Source organism: Rhinatrema bivittatum, chromosome 2, assembly GCF_901001135.1.
Source record: "Rhinatrema bivittatum chromosome 2, aRhiBiv1.1, whole genome shotgun sequence".
NCBI classification, from domain to species: domain Eukaryota; kingdom Metazoa; phylum Chordata; class Amphibia; order Gymnophiona; family Rhinatrematidae; genus Rhinatrema; species Rhinatrema bivittatum.
This window is the reverse complement of record NC_042616.1, coordinates 295,602,690-295,620,264: the sequence shown is the minus strand read 5'-3', so window position 1 is coordinate 295,620,264 and position 17,575 is coordinate 295,602,690. Positions and strand designations below refer to the sequence as shown.

Below are 17,575 nucleotides of genomic sequence, written 5' to 3'. Positions count from 1 at the left end.
CCACAAGTTTTATTGGTGCACTGTAGGAATTATCCAGAGACAATGACGTGCATGACCGAACAGGAACCTTCTTCGGATGCCATCTAAAGCTCAGGTGCATCGTCCTCTTCTGGATGGACTGCAGTTGTCTTATACAGAACCCATGCAGATGATAATCCGCTCATTATCCCACTGGGTGCCAACTGGGAAAATCTGTGACAGAGTTAAACAAGTCCCTGCAAACGACCTGTAGCTGGGTGTCTCAGAATAAGCTCAGTCCAACCTGCAAAAATCAGAGCTCTTATGCAGGAAATCTGTAAATCCCACTCCAAATCTGAACATTCAGTTCCTGGGCATGTTGCTAGTCCCAAAAATAAATAAGTGAGAAACCTAGGAATCAGCCTGGATTCCAGATTATCATTGCAAGCCCATACTGATGCAGTAGCTAGATATGCTTTCAGCCAGCTATGTGCACTCCACTTTTATAAACTTACCTGCAACCATCAGATCTTAAATTATACTTAATGTAGTCATTTTGACCCATACGGACTTCTGAAATTCTCTGAATATTGGGTTTCCTGCCATCTTATTGCAGGATCTTCACCGGATACAGATTCAGAATACCACAGTACGCACTGTCTCTGGGATCAGGCACAGGGAGCACGTGACTCAGTTATTAGCTAATCTACAGTGGTACCCTATACGGTGGTGAACAAAGTTTAAGGCAGTCTGGCTAGAGTGGATGGCCTCATTTCACTATAACCGAGGAAAACCCTGGGAGTTGTGCTTCATTTATTTATTTCGTTTCATGCTCTGCACAAATTATTTTTTAGGGTGTTTGGTAATAATGTGGAGAGGACGGGGCAGTGCATCTTATTGCCTTCCAAATGTGGTGCCTCAGAGCCAGCTGGCAGCAAAAGCTTTTTTTTCCCTCTGCACTCCCACATTTGTTGAACCTGCACAGACAAAGACACTTTTGAATCGGCCGATGCACCACCGCCGTTGATGCAGTTTCACACTTCTCTTGAACCTGCACAGGCCGATTCAGCATTTTAAACGGAGAAAATTCTTTTTCACTCAACACACAATAAAGCTCTGGAATTTGTTGCCAGAGGATGTGGTTAGTGCAGTTAGTGTAGCTGTGTTTAAAAAAGGTTTGGATAAGTTCTTGGCGGAGAAGTCCATTAACTGCTCTTAATCAAGTTTACTTAGGGAATAGCCACTGCTATTAATTGCATCAGTAGCATGGGATCTTCTTGGTGTTTGGGTAACTGCCAGGTTCTTGTGGCCTGGTTTTAGCCTCTGTTGGAAACAGGATGCTGGGCTTGATGGACCCTATGTTCCTATGCAATGGGCTGTTGACAAAATCAAAAGTGATGATAACAAAAAAAAAAAAAAAAGTTACCTGGAGTCAAAAAACAAACACAGACCCAAGTACAATAGCAATGGAAGCTGCAGCAGGGATCCGAAGGTGTTACGCTAAAGAGCATTGTCTTCATGAGGAATTACAGTGCCTGCTCTGTCAATACAATCAAGCCACACCCAGAGCCCCGGGTTTCCTGTGGCACATTTTTCAAGATTCTCCTGCAGGAGTTGGAAAATTGTGTGGCAGATTTGTATACTTTTGCATAAGGACTGATAGCTCCTACTATATAAAAGGGTCAGCTTTTTTCTAAACTGAAAACCATTCATGTTTTGTTTTTATGCAATATTTAAACTATACACAAATTAAAAAAAAAAAAAGTACCAAGTACAAAAATCTACACTCTATCAAGTCAGGACATACAAGTTACAAAATTAACTGTGAAATGTCACTTTTGTTTTGAACTGGCGGACTGAAGGACCAGGACTTTCTTGAGAGTTCTGTGATCTTATGCATGCTGAAAATGCCCTCAGCAGCAGTCTGTGATGCTGCTATCATTTACATAGAAAGTTATGAGCGCATATATTGGGCCCAAGGTAACAAGATACAAAAAGTGATTGAATTACCACGTTTAAAACTGGTCAGTAGTAGGGCCAGTCATCAAGGCTTCTATAAAATTGAAATGAATACCCTCTCTGCCAGCTGTCCCAACACCAGCAGTTGCAGACTTACAAAAAAAAACCCAAGTCTTTGTAGAGGCCCACATATGCAGGTGCAAGAACCTCTCTTTCTAAAAAGATAGAATTTTTCTAAAGGGGCATCACTCCATCCAGGAATTATATCAAATAATATTTGTTTGATTTAAAATATATCTTTTAGGATCAAACAAACATTCTCCGCCAACTTTACCCCTCCCTTTACTGAAGAGGATGTTGGGGAGGTACCCGTAATGGAGAAGGTTTTCATGGGCAATGATTCAGATGGACTGAATCAAATCACGGTGAACCTAGAAGATGTGGTAGGCCTGATTGACAAACTGAAGAGTAGTAAAATCACCTGGACCGGATGGTATACACCCCAGAGTTCTGAAGGAACTAAAAAAATGAAATTTCAGACCTATTAGTACAGATTTGTAACTTATCATTAAAATCATCCATTGTACCTGAAGACTGGAGGATAGCAAATGTAACCCCAATATTTAAAAAGGGCTCCAGGGGCGATCCGGGAAACTACAGACCGGTTAGCCTGACTTCAGTGCCGGGAAAAATAGTGGAAAGTGTTCTAAACATCAAAAATCACAGAACATATAGAAAGACATGGTTTAATGGAACAAAGTCAGCATGGCTTTACCCAGGGCAAGTCTTGCCTCACAAATCTGCTTCACATTTTTGAAGGAGTTAATAAACATGTGGATAAAGGTGAACCGGTAGATATAGTATACTTGGATTTTCAGAAGGCGTTTGACAAAGTTCCTCATGAGAGGCTTCTAGGAAAAGTAAAAAGTCATGGGATAGGTGGCGATGTCCTTTCGTGGATTGCAAACTGGCTAAAAGACAGGAAACAGAGAGTAGGATTAAATGGGCAATTTTCTCAGTGGAAGGGAGTGGACAGTGGAGTGCCTCAGGGATCTGTATTGGGACCCTTACTTTTCAATATATTTATAAATGATCTGGAAAGAAATCCGACGAGTGAGATAATCAAATTTGCAGATGACACAATATTGTTCAGAGTAGTTAAATCACAAGCAGATTGTGATAAATTGCAGGAAGACCTTGTGAGACTGGAAAATTGGGCATCCAAATGGCAGATGAAATTTAATGTGGATAAGTGCAAGGTGATGCATATAGGGAAAAATAACCCATGCTATAATTACACAATGTTGGGTTCTATATTAGGTGCTACAACCCAAGAAAGATCAAGGTGTCATAGTGGATAACACATTGAAATTGTCGGTACAGTGTGCTGCGGCAGTCAAAAAAGCAAACAGAATGTTGGGAATTATTAGAAAGGGAATGGTGAATAAAACGGAAAATGTCATAATGCCTCTGTATCGCTCCATGGTGAGACCGCACCTTGAATACTGTGTACAATTCTGGTCGCCGCATCTCAAAAAAGATATAATTGCGATGGAGAAGGTACAGAGAAGGGCTACCAAAATGATAAGGGAAATGGAACAACTCCCCTATGACAAAAGACTAAAGAGGTTAGGACTTTTCAGCTTGGAGAAGAGACGACTGAGGGGGGATATGATAGAGGTGTTTAAAATCATGAGAGGTCTAGAACGGGTAGATGTGACTCGGTTATTTACTAGTAGTAGAAAGACTAGGGGGCACATTTAAAACTAATCGGAGAAAGTTCTTTTTTACTCAACGCACAATTAAACTCTGGAATTTGTTGCCAGAGGATGTGGTTAGTGCAGTTAGTATAGCTGTGTTTAAAAAAGGATTGGATAAGTTCTTGGAGGAGAAGTCCATTACCTGCTATTAAGTTCACTTAGAGAATAGCCACTGCCATTAGCAATGGTAACATGGAATAGACTTAGTTTTTGGGTACTTGCCAGGTTCTTATGGCCTGGATTGGCCACTGTTGGAAACAGGATGCTGGGCTTGATGGACCCTTGGTCTGACCCAGTATGGCATTTTCTTATGTTCTTCTGGGTCTCTTCAGGACTGGAGAAAAGGGAAGGAGGAGGAAAGAGGAGGGACTAGGGAACAGAGTGCCTCTTCTTTCCTGTGCCTCACTCCGTCCCTCCTCCTGTTCCCTACAGGCTACTGGAGACAGAGAATACTGGTGGGCTGAGGTCTGCGCAGACTCCTATAAAGGGATGAACTTGTTTTTCTGTTTCAATCTGCTGGTTAGTGAGCATAACCCACTCATCTAAACTGGTCTGACTGGATGACAAGGAACACTGTTTTCACGTTCCATGAAACCTTAACCACCACTCAACGTGCGGTCAGGAACACAACAAGAAGAGAGGTGGGGAGCTAAAACTCTACATACTATTCAGAGAAAAGGCTGGGGAAGGGATATCTTCTTTACCTTAGGAATAAAAATGTACGACCAGCCATGAGCAGCAAGGTGCCATTTTCAAAGCGAAACATTTGTTCCATTACCAGTAACATCTGAGAATATAGAGATTTAGTTTTATAACACTCCCAGTTTTAAATTGGTGAAGGAGGGCAGGGTGAGAAAGAATGCAGGAAATCTTAGAAAGTCTGTGGTTTGGAGGGACAAATTCTCTGATGGGTCTTGCGATTTTCTCAAAGAAATAGTTGAGGAGTTCCTTGCCTATTTTTTTAGCCCTCAACAGCAAAACAACTTTGAAGATGGACCATCTTTACTTACCAAAAGGTTAGGAGTTCAAAATAAGTTAGCAGCACTTGTATGATTTCTGTCCAAAGTGCTTCCTGACTCTTATGGCAGAAATGAGCAAATAGCAGCCAAGTGACATGACAAGAGTTATCAGTCCAAAAGTACCAATGCACCACAGTAGAAGAAAGCCCATCTTAAAAAACTCTTAAGAGTCATGTTACTTTCCTTTGCAGTAAAGTTATCCATATTTCAATCAACTGTTTGGAAGCATGGCCAAAAATTCAAAAGAAACAAACACCAAATACAACATGTGTCTGGAAAATTATTTTTAGTGTAAGAGAAAACAGGCAAGTTGTAAGTTTCCCTCAACGGTGTTAGCATTAGTATTGAAAGCCCATTAGGACACTGGATCATTTTCTCTAAGGCAGCGCTTATTGTGGTAGGTACCCGCTTGGTCCCTAAATTCACTTTACAAAAAGAGGCAAAACTAACTGCCACAAGAAATAAGGCCCTTTCCTGCCATCTAGAACTCTCTGCCGAAGGAAGTCTGGCTTCTAGATAACTATTTAGTTTTTAGGTAAGCTGCCAAAACATGCAACAACTTTTTAAACTGAGAAGGTTCTAGATGGCTGGCTTAGAAGCAGGATGTGAATCTTCCTGCATGGTTTGTTTTCTAAACCGCCTTGTTGCATCTTTGCAATTCCTCTCTCTAAATCACACCCTATCTTGTGTCCTACGCATAGGGTGTTCGTATTATTTGAGAAACAAATGGAATACAAAAAAGGGAGCACTCTACAAGCTTTCCCTTATGGTACAATCCTAAAAATGTAAAATTAATCAGAAGTATATTCGCTGGTCACATTGGTTTTCAAAGGGTATTTGCCCTCTCAATGGATACAATTATGGCACTGTATCCTTCTTGGCACAAGAAGTTTGTTGACCTTAAGGATTCTCCTGCAGTTTTCTTTACTAGTTTGAAGGTTACAGCTTCAGCATGTAATGCTAGTTTGTTTGTTTTTTTTTTATTTCTGTTTTTATACCATTTACAAGCATCCACTTGTTATTGAAATTTCCTATAATATAGAAATACTGATAAATTTACAAGACCAAAAATTTCATTACCCGTAATTTAACATCCATATTATAGTCAAATAGAAGAAATACGTGGCGAGCATGTAATAAGAGCGATAAACAACAGATAGAAATCTTAAATGTAGAATATCTGGGAATCTGAACAGTCCCCCCATTATATTACACATTACACACCAAACAGCAGGCCTATGTGGGACTAGAGTGAGTGTCCAGAAATGCTCGTGATTGTATTGGATCAAAAAATACATAAACGCTGCCCCTGATAGAACAGACAACACTTGCAAGGAAATTGCAATTTGAAAGTTGCTCCCTTTTTGTACTGCTTCCTCCCTCAAGTTTAGAAAGGTTTTCCTTCTTAATTGCATCTGCTTCACCAAATCTTGATAACACCAGACTTTTTGTCCAAAAAATAAAGCTCGATTATTCCTGAAATATTGTTTGAAAATATTATTCTTATCCATCAAGAAAGTAAATGTAACCAGGAGGGGGTCTGCGATGAGATACTGTTAATTCTTGTGATTAATCCAACAAAGATGTTAAATCTGGTAAGTCTTGTTCTTCCGTATTCTCTTGATTAATTTCAGTGGGATATAAGTAGTAGGCCTTTGTGACTACAGGTTTTAGTACTTCCGGAGCCTTTAGGATTTGAGATACATACAACTTAAACAAATCAATAGGAGAAATGTTTCTTAATACTGGAAAATTTAAGAATCTTAAATTGTGTGCTCTTAATGTATTCTCAATCTTTTCAAGCCTTTTATTTGCTTCATTATCATTTAGGACCATTGCTGATTGAATTTTTTCCACCTCCATAATTCGTTTTTCCATTTTGTATCACAATCTCAGTAGCATTATTCTTTGTTGTTTTACTTCGATAGCCTCTTTTGTTAGACCCAATATTGCTTTCTCTAAGGATTGGAGAGCATTCCAAATAGAGAGAAGGGTTATCTCAGAAGCAGGTAGCAGTTTCTTTTGCGATATGAGTTCCTGGTTCACTTCTCTGCCCAGGCCCGCTGCTAGGCCGTCGCCATTTCCAAGGCTCGCAGATCTTATCCGTGCTACAAGGTCCAGCCCTTTTCCCCCCACAGCTCCTCCAGGCTCTACCTTGTCTTCTTGCACCTGCATGGTAAGTCCTTTCAATATGCCCCCTCGTTCGGACGTTCCGGCCTCTCTCCGGATTACCTCCGTTGGGCTCACAACACTCCGCAACCTCAATTCCTCGTCGTGGCCTGGTGGCGCAGGCCTTATAGGTGATCCAGGGCTTAAAGATGTCTCGGTCGGGGAGACAAGCTCACGCTCCAAAGTTTGCTCCCCAGCGACCCGCTCTCCCGGCATCAGTGGGGGGATAGTGGCGAAAAAGCTCCCAATCCTGGGCTTCGATGATTCCAGAGGAGTGGAGCAACTCTCTCCTCCCCTCACCCGGGCTTTCCGTTTGGTGTGAGGCAAATCAGAAACAGGTAATGGAGAAAAGTGTTAGGAGCTCCTCATGCCACAACCGTTCAGGTCGCCATCTTGGAAAGCTCTCCCCCTCTCAAATATATTTTACATGCTGGCTCTTTTAAGACCTTCCAGGAATGCTGTCTTTAACATGGCCTCCCAATGTCTTTTTTTTTCTTTTACAATGGATATAATTATGGCACTGTATCCTTCTTGGCACAAGAAGTTTGTTGACCTTAAGGATTCTCCTGCAGTTTTCTATACTAGTTTGAAGGTTACAGCTTCAGCATGTAATGCTTCTGGGTTCTAGAAAATTCTATGTCAGGCCCTTCCTCCACAGTGTAGGTGTGACAGTTGTGGTCTGTGGATTGCCCCAGAAATGAGCAGCCTAATCCCAGGAAAGTCAAATCCAGGCCGGCTATGGACAGAAGGACTTTCACCTAAGCCAGCCACCCTTCCTTTGGTATGAGCCTTCCAGTGCTGGTGGCCGGCGACGCATGAGAAAAGGGGTAGCCCTTGGCATGGACAAGGAGCAAGATGTCTGACACAGGGTAAAGAGCAGGAACTAACCAGAAATCCAGAAGCTCAAGGAGGAGAACAAGCAGGTGCACGGAATGTGGAAGCTGACGGAAGTCTTCTGGAAACAGAAGTAGAGACAGATTGCCAAGACCGGAACGTAGGACCAAGCTCTGACAACTGACTACTGAGACTGCTTCAGGATAAGTATAAGCCTATACAAAAAACAAGTGGCCACCAGGGGATGAGAAAAGAACAGAGCTGGGAGGATTAGAGAGACAGTTCAAAAACGGCTCATAGCATCACCTGCCAGCCAGAAGAGCACTCAGTGACAGACCCTTACTGTAGGGAGGGTGGAGCAAATATGGGAACACAAACTGAATGTTACTCCTTCTGCTGCTCAATGAGAATATTTTTTGAGGGAAAGTAATCAGTTGTTCTTTATCTGCTTTTTTGACGGAGTCAAATTTTTTTCTTGCCCACTGGGTATTCTGGACCCCTTTTAAGTTGGATATAATTGATCCATCTATTTCCCCAATCGAGTTGGTTTGTATTTCAGACGTTGTTACATTGAATCATCTTATTTTTATTGTTCTAATGGCTCCTATCATCTGCCAGCCAGAAGAGCTGGGATATTGTATGCAACATACTATCCTTATATGCTCCCCTATCATATTCTATTGTTATTTTAAAAGGTTTCATCAGATTCTCTGTCTCCCTGCCAGAATATTACTGAACTTATTACAATCTCTTGCCTGTCAAAGTATCTTGGGTTGTTGGAAACACTGCTCAATGTTATGTTTTGGTGGAACACTGTGTGTCTCACACTTAAGTATTAAGGGGCAGCTGCTGAGAAGACTGATCATGCTTTTGCAATTTCCAAAATTTGGTATCCAGTGCAGCTGTACATTGGCACTCTAACTTTTGTTTATTTTTGTGGCATTCCAACATTTTATGGATGCACTGGTTCATGTTTGCTACTCTTGTCTCCAAGCTTGATGTACTTTTTCTTTTCTTTGTATTTTGAATATGAATAAAAAAAAACCTTTTTGAACTGAAATTGAGAGAGAGAGACAGGTTTTATAATTCCTTGGGGTTTTTTTCTTTTTAATCAGGCTTTTTTTTTTTTTTTTAATATATTTTGATTTAGTATTATGTTTTTATTTATTTTTTTTTATTGTATTAGCCCTGTATTATGGCTTTTATATTATTATTTACTCACTGCTGTACTTCCCCTTGAGCTTCTGAAGGAAAGACTGATGATAAATTAATACTAATTTTACACTTTACTTACCCCTCTCCCAGTATTTCTAAAGCACCAATGATTCGACAATTCTAGCAATAGTAACTGGATTGCATTGGCCTGAGTGATAGAAACATAGAAATGACGGCAGAAGACGACCAACCGGTCCATCCAGTCTGCCCAGCAAGCCTTAAACTTATTTTTTCTCATACTTAACTGTTTCTCTTGGCTCTTAGTAACCTTATGTTCTAATTCCCTTTTCACCCCCCACTATTAATGTAGAGAGCAGTGATGGAGCTGCTTCCAAGTGAAATATTAAGTTTGATTAGTTGGGTAAGCGGCAGCATAGCTCTCTGCCATGAAGCAGAGGGCAATGCTGGAAATGTGTGAAGTATCAGTTTTTCTTTTCCCCCGTCATTGAAGCAGGGAGTCATGCCGGACATGCACCGAAAGTGAAGCATGCCTTGAAAGTCACATTAACTATCATCAAATATTGAAAAGTCTAATAATTGGTAATACCTATAGCCCATGAACCCATCCCTGTTTTTTTTCTTTTTTTTTTTTAATTGGGAGATGGATGCCCTTCATCCTTCTACTCTGTGAAGGTGGACACCTACCACTGGCCACTGGCATCCCGCTCCGTTAATGCCTCTGTGGCTACTGCCGCTCCATGCAGTGTTTTACTACCTGCTCTTTATATGCGTCCTCTAGAACTGATGGATCCCATCCCTGTTTTTTTTTTATTATTTATTTAATTGGGAGATGACAGCCCTCCATCCTTCCGCTCCGTGAAGGTGGACACCTATCACTGGCATCCCGCTCCGTGAATGCCTCTGTGGCTACTGCCGCTCTGTGCAGTATTTTACTACCTGCTCTTTATATGGACACCTACCACTGGCCACTGGCATCCCGCTCCGTGAATACCTCTGTGGCTACTGCCGCTCCGTGCAGTATTTTACTACCTGCTCTTTATATGTGTCCTCTAGACCTGATGGATCCCATCCCTGTTTTGTTTTTTGTTTTTTTTTATTTAATTGGGAGATGACAGCCCTCCATCCTTCCGCTCCGTGAAGGTGGACACCTACCACTGGCCACTGGCATCCCACTCCGTGAATGCCTCTGTGGCTACTGCCGTTCCGTGCAGTATTTTACTACCTGCTCTTTATATGCGTCCTCTAGACCTGATGGATCCCATCCCTGTTTTGTTTTTTGTTTTTTTTTATTTAATTGGGAGATGACAGCCCTCCATCGCTCCGTGAAGGTGGAACACCTACCACTGGCCACTGGCATCCCGCTCCGTGAATGCCTCTGTGGCTACTGCCGCTCCATGCAGTGTTTTGCTACCTGCTCTTTTATACGTGTCCTCTGGACCTGATGGATCCACAATGTTTATCCCAGGATGTGCACACAAAATTTTTGGTATGGTTTGTTTGCTTTGTCCTTTATTTTCAGTTTGTTTCATTCATTTTGGTAGTTTATGCAAGTAAATGCCGTTTTGCATGCATAAAATTGCATTTTATGGGCATTATAAAAAAAAAAAAAAAAAAAAGGAAACACATACACACAAACTACCAAAACGAATTAAAACAAATTCATATCCCTAATGAGGGGTCAGGAATGATGCCTCAGATTGCTAGCAATGATATAAGCACTCATCTCCATCTAGTGGTATCTAAATTACAAGCAAACATCAGAAATCAAATCATTTCAGCAAGGGAGTGTGTATGATTAAGGAGGTGTAACTGCTCCATTGAGGAAAGAGGTCAGAAGTAAAGAGAAGAACAGACGTATCCAGACAAGAAGTTACATATCACAAAGAAGAACAAGGCAATACCTTGGGGGGGGGGGGGGGGGAACACACGACACATAGCAGTGAGAACACCGCATCAATTACTATAAGATCAGGGTGCTAAAAGGGAAATTTAGAACAATCCAGGAACATAATACATTTGAAATTAAAAGGCCAAAACACTTATGTGACCTGAGTCTTCTGCCCTTTATCAACTATAACCTTGCTGTCTTGTCACCATCTGCTAACAAATCCCCTTTTCATCCTCCTTTTTATAAAACTTTAGACCAAACATCATTATGCAAACTGTGAGAGTCACATAGAGGCAAAAACTCATAATAAAAACTTTTTAAAATATATCCAAAGCAAGAAACTTGTGAAGGAGTCTGTTGGACCATTAGATGACCGAGGGGTTAAAGGGACTCTTAGGGAAGATAAGGCCATTGTAGAAAGACTAAATGAATTCTTTGCTTCAGTGTTTACTAATGAGGATGTTGTGGAGATACCAGTTTCGGAGATGGTTTTCAGGGGTGATGAGTCAGACGAACCTAACGAAATCAGTGTGAACCTGGAAGATGTAGTAGGCCAGATTGATAAACTAAAGACTAGCAAATCACCTGGACCAGATGGTATGCATCCTAGGGTACTGAAGGAACTCAAAAATGAAATTTCTGATCTATTAGTTAAAATTTGTAACCTATCATTAAAATCATCTATTGTACCTGAAGAATGGAGGGTGGCCAATGTAACCCCAATATTTAAAAAAGGCTCCAGGGGCGATCAGGGTAACTATAGACCAGTGAGCCTGACTTCAGTGCTGGGAAAAATAGTGGAAAGTATTCTCAAGATCAAAATCGTAGAGCATATAGAAAGACATGGTTTAATGGCACTCAGTCAACATGGATTTACCCAAGGGAAGTCTTGCCTAACAAATCTACTTCATTTTTTTGCAGGGGTTAATAAACATGTGAATAAAGGTGAACCGGTAGATGTAATGTTTTTGGATTTTCAGAAGGCATTTGACAAAGTCCCTCATGAGAGGCTTCTACGAAAACTAAAAAGTCATGGGATAGGAGGCGATGTCCTTTCATGGATTACAAACTGGTTAAAAGACAGGAAACAGAGAGTAGGATTAAATGTCAATTTTCTCAGTGGAAAAGGGTAAACAGTGGAGTGCCTCAGGGATCTGTATTTGGACCGGTGCTTTTCAATATATAAGTGATCTGGAAAGGAATACAACGAATGAGGTTATCAAATTTGCAGATGATACAAAATTATTCAGAGTAGTTAAATCACAAACGCACTGTGATACATTACAGGAGGACCATGCAAGACTGGAAGACTGGGCATCCAAATGGCAGATGAAATTTAATGTGGACAAGTGCAAGGTGTTGCATATAGGGAAAAATAACCCTTGCTGTAGTTACACGATGTTAGGTTACATATTAGGAGCTACCAACCAGGAAAAAGATCTAGGCATCATAGTGGATAATACTTTAAAATCGTCGGCTCAGTGTGCTGCAGCAGTCGAAAAGCAAACAGAAAGTTAGGAATTATTAGGAAGGGAATGGTTAATAAAACAGAAAATGTCATAATGCCTCTATAAATCGCTCCATGGTGAGACCGCACCTTGAATACTGTGTACAATTCTGGTCGCCGCATCTCAAAAAAGATATAGTTGCGATGGAGAAGGTACAGAGAAGGGCAACCAAAATGATAAAGGGGATGGAACAGCTCCCCTATGAGGAAAGGCTGAAGAGGTTAAGGCTGTTCAGCTTGGAGAAGCGACGGCTGAGGGGGGATAGGATAGAGGGCTTTAAGATCATGAGAGGTCGTGAACGAGTAGATGTGACTCGGTTAATTACACTTTCGAAAAATAGAAGGACTAGGGGGCATTCCATGAAGTTAGCAAGCAGCACATTTAAGACTAATCTGAGAAAATTCTTTATCACTCAGTGCACAATAAAGCTCTGGAATTTGTTGCCAGAGGATGTGATTAGTGCAGTTAGTGTAGCTGGGTTCAAAAAAGGTTTGGATAAGTTCTTGGAGGAGAAGTCCATTAACGGCTATTAATCAAGTTTACTTAGGGAATAGCCACTGCTATTAATTGCATCAGTAGCATGGGATCTTCTTTGTGTTTGGGTAATTGCCAGATTCTTGTGGCCTGGTTTGGCCTCTATTGGAAACAGGATGCTGGGCTTGATGGACCCTTGGTCTGACCCAGCATGGCAATTTCTTATGTTCTTATTCAGGCAACGCCATCTTTTACATTACTCTGTTCAGTTTGCTTTGACCAGATGAAAGAGGGATAGCTCTCGGATATGTTTTAAAAGTTAGTCCAACAAAGGTAACGTAGAAACCCAGGTCAAACAAGCTGTAGGTCCGGATTGTCTGAGATGATTATTAAGCAGTCTGCAGCCTGCACGACAGACAAGAAACTGAGGCAGAAGGCCAGTTGTTCATATGCCACTGCCAGAACAGCTGGTAACTTCCAGAGTCTGAGCTGTGCGGCGCCTGAACACCTGTGTTGTTCTCACAAGACCACAATACTTTGAAAACAAAAAGGTGGGAGGAGTTCAGGCACAGTGCAAACTCTACCCAGAGAGCCACCGGTGCGGGACATTATCAGTCGTTTCAGGGTCGTTGGCGGCAGCAGCAGCACCAAAGTGAGAGGTGTGGTGGGAAGCAGGGACTGACACAAGCCTGCTTCAGAGCTGGTGGGCATGGTTGGATGGGAGAGGATCGCAATTGTTGAGCAGGAAGTGGTGAGCACGCAAGAAAGAGAGAGAGAAAGGACGGACACGCAGGATTCAGAGATAGAAAGAGGAAGGACACCTACCTCCCTCTTCCCCCACCATGTGAATCACCCCTCGCTTTATCCTGAATTCTGTCCTCCAAATTACAGAACCTCCCTTCCTCTATCTTCTCCCCCCCTCCCCAGATTTTGGAACCTCCCCTTCAACCCATCATCTCCAATACACCCTCCTTTTTCTCCATGTTCTCTCCCCTCCTTTCCCCACTCCTAGTTCTCTCTCCCTCTCCTCATCCCTCAGATCCTCTTCTCTGTAATACTCAAGATTCCAGAAAAACATCCCAAAATAAGGCTGAAAAGCTACTTTATTTTTTTAAATAAAATATAAAAATTGACAATACAATACACATATTTTGTTAATTTTAATGAATATATCTTTCTGAAAATTGTTCACCGGTCCCCCATGGGTGAGAAAAAGCTGTAAAGCGGCCCCGCTTGGCTTTCTGGCTTGCTAAAGTTTCCTTCTGTCCGGTGGTTAGGGCCTGCAGAAGAAGAATTTTGTTCTGGGGGGGGGGGTGGGAGCTTCCCCCACCCCACCAAGCAAGCATGGTGGCAGCAGCAAACGAAAGACCGGTGGGGATTCCCCAAGCCCCATAATCAGTAAAAGAGCCGGACAGCCCCCCCCACTGGAAACAACCGCTGATGGTGAGGCCGGGCCCTGCCAAAATGAGCAGAGCTGGGTGGACCCACAGCGCTCGCTGAGAACCAACGCAAGTGGGAATGAAGTGGGGGGAGGGGCGGGGTAAAACAAAAGCTGCGGGGAGAGGTGAGCAAGAAGGGAAAGGAAAGGAACAGATGTGGTGAGACTAAGAGAGAAGGGAAGGTTGAGAGCGAAGGAAGGGAGGGACGGAGGCAAGAGACAGATGGGAGAGCAGATCGAGTGAGAGGAAAAAGGAGAACACCCCTAAACTTTAGGAGGCAGAGTTCCCGGGAGTGTGGCAAAGTTGCCAATTTCAGAGAAATCAGGAAATATTACCAAACACTCTTGGGAAACCTGCCCACTGTGTTTACCACCTTCCCCAGCATTTCAAAGCAACGAAAAGGCCAGACATGGCGTAGTCCCCCCCCCCCTGCCATGCAAACTCTAAAGGGTACCCCTCCCCCACCCCACTCTTGATGATTTGAATGGTAACTCTTCCCCCTGAAAGGTTTGGGGACCCCTGGACTAACAAAACATCTGGGACTAGCTTTCTACAGCTACACTCCCTTCATCAGGTCAAGCAAATTCAGCTACAGGAGGAACGTATCCGGTAATGGCTGAGGAAACCAATGTCCTTTAGTAAGTCCTTTTGCGTTTCACCATCTTGCCAATATTCAAAAGGTATTTAGCCAGATAACTCACAAGTTATCTGGCTAAACTGTAATTTTTTGAATATTAAGTTATCTGGCTAAAATTTAACAGCAAAAGAAATAAGGCATTCTGGGAGCAGGATAAAGTAATCCAGCCAACTTGGCCAATTTGTAAGTATGACCAGTTAAGTTAGCCTTCTTTCTCCCACCCCCCCCCCCCCCCGTGCCTCGGGCATCCACCTGCAGCACCAGATTGCAGAACCTGCGATCCCGGGCGCTACCCAAGGGTTGCTGTGGCACAGCACTGCTGGAAGCCAAAATTAGCAGCATTACTGTCCAGTCTGGCTGGCTGGGGGGCATGGAGGAGGCCATACTTTTAACTCTATTTACTGGGGAGGGAGAAGGAAAGGCGGGGAGGGTGGAAGAGAGGGAGGTAGGGAAGTCAGCCAGCAGGGGTGTTTAAAATGATGGTGCGGGGGGGGGGGGGGGGGGTTAGAAATTGGGGCTGGGAGGCCTGTAGTCAAACTTTTTTTTAAATTAAATATAAAGGAATGCCACTTAACCGAATATCTTTTGAAGATATCAGTTAAGTGGCAGGTTATTCACACTCAAAAGCTGGCAGGATAGGTTTAAAATTATCTGGCTTACTTTAATGCAGAAATTACTTACCTGATAATTTCGTTTTCCTTAGTGTAGCCAGATGGACTCAGGCCCGGTATCTCTCCGTCTCCTAGCAGATGCGGACGCTATCCCACACACACTGCAATAATGTTAACAATTACAGCAAAGAAGAAAGAAAGAGACAAAATTTAAACCTTGAAGAAGATCGAGCCCCGCTCTCCTGCAGTGAAACCTAAGGGGGCCCCTCCCCCAGTTGAGAATTCCTGAGGTTGATCTCAGATATCCCTCAGAGGTGAGCCTTGGTCCGGTAGCCGGTCCCCGGCGTGGACTTAGCCCCCAGAGTGGCCGAAAGGCAGCGGGTGCACAACCGAGCACGGCGGTGAAGGTGAAGCCCTCTCCCGCCCTGCTCGGTTGTGCACCCGCTGCCGTGCTCGCTTGCTGGAGACCGTTCCCGGCACTCGATCGGGGTAAGCGCCAAGACCAGGTTAAGCAGAAAACCTTAAAATTCGGGCCTCCGGTCTGCAAGGCTTGGACTGCTGTACAGTTTCGATTTCCTTTCCCCTCTGAGGGATATCGGAAATCGCCTCAGGAATTCTCAAAACTGGGGGAGGGGCCCCCTTAGGTTTCACAGCAGGAGAGCGGGGCTCGATCTTCTTTAAGGTTTAAATTTTGTCTCTTTCTTTCTTCTTTGCTGTAATTGTTAACACTATTGCAGTGTGTGTGGGATAGCGTCCGCATCTGCTAGGAGACGGAGAGATACCGGGCCTGAGTCCATCTGGCTACACGCTAGGAAATCGGAGATATCCAGCAGAATGTTTATCCGGCTTACTGAATATGGACCTCAAAAGGGACTTAATAGGGACACTGGTTACCAGATATAATTCCCCTGTAGCTGGAAATTCAGCTGTTTACCTTCTTCAGCTCTACAGATACATAATGGACAGGCTAGATATCTTTTTCTGCTGTCATCAGGATGGAATTAAAATTGGCTCTTCTTTAAATATAAAAGCCTGTTTGTTTTTTAAACTTAGATATTTCAAATGTTTTACCCTAAATTATCAATATGATAAAGTTTTCTTTTGTTTAAAATAACAGTTAAAATGTAATCTCATCAGAAATATGCTAAACCTACATGTAAAAAAAAAAACAAACAAAAAAAAAATTTGCATTAAAATGAGTTAATTGCTCTGTCACACTCAATTGAGATACCGACCAATCAAACATGGACATTCATTTCATAAAAATGGCAGCCAGAATTCAGAATAGAAGAGAGCCTCATCTTTGAGGGAGGGGGAGAATAACCCTTTATCCCCCCTCCACACAAAAAAAAAGATAGCAGTCTCGACCTCATCTTCAGCAGTCTCATTCTCTCTCCCCCTAAATCTCTTTATTCTGGCCCCACCAGTCTCCCTCCCTCAACCCCCCCCAACTAGACTTTCTCAGTCTCACCATCATGTCCCCACCAGGCTCAACCCTGTTCCCACTAATCTCTCCCTCTCATGATCCCCTCCAGTCTTGCTCTCTCTAAAAACACTCCCTCCTCATAAGAACAGAAACTATGCCATGCCGAGTAAGATCAAAGTCCATCAAGTCCAACATCCTGTCTCTGACAGTGGCCAGCTCAGGTCACAATTACCCAACAGATCCCAAAAACTAGATCTATTCCTCTACTCCTTGTTACTCATTCCCAGGGGTAAAGCAGAGGCTTCCCCAAATCTACCTGGCTTATAATGGTTTATGGATTTTTCCTCCAGGAACTTGTCCAATCCTCTTCTATAACCTGCTATGCCAGTCACCTTGGCAATGTCCTCTGGCAACACATACACAGCTTCATTGTGCACGGAGTAGAAAAGTGCTTTCTATGATTCGTTTTGAATCTGCTGATTGTTAGTTTCATGGAGTATCCCCTTGTGTTAGCATTACTTAAAAGGATAAATAACAATCCCTTATTTATCTGCTCCATGCCACTCATGGTTTTATAAACTGCTATCATGTCCTCTCTCAGCCATTGAGCGCCACAATTTAACTTTCAAAAGCTCCCCAATGAAGCTTGCGAGACACCAGTTGGTCACCAACTTGCTCAGGACTTGCTCAGGACTTGCTCAGGACTTGCTCAGGACT

At 42.8% G+C, this 17,575-nt stretch overlaps 1 protein-coding gene across 1 annotated transcript in view; it reads right to left on the bottom strand.

The window, feature by feature from the left end:
• The window catches only part of GLB1 (galactosidase beta 1), a 110,551-nt gene that overhangs the window by 79,894 nt on the left and 13,082 nt on the right, over nt 1-17,575 (bottom strand). The gene's annotated exons all lie outside the window — the stretch shown is intronic.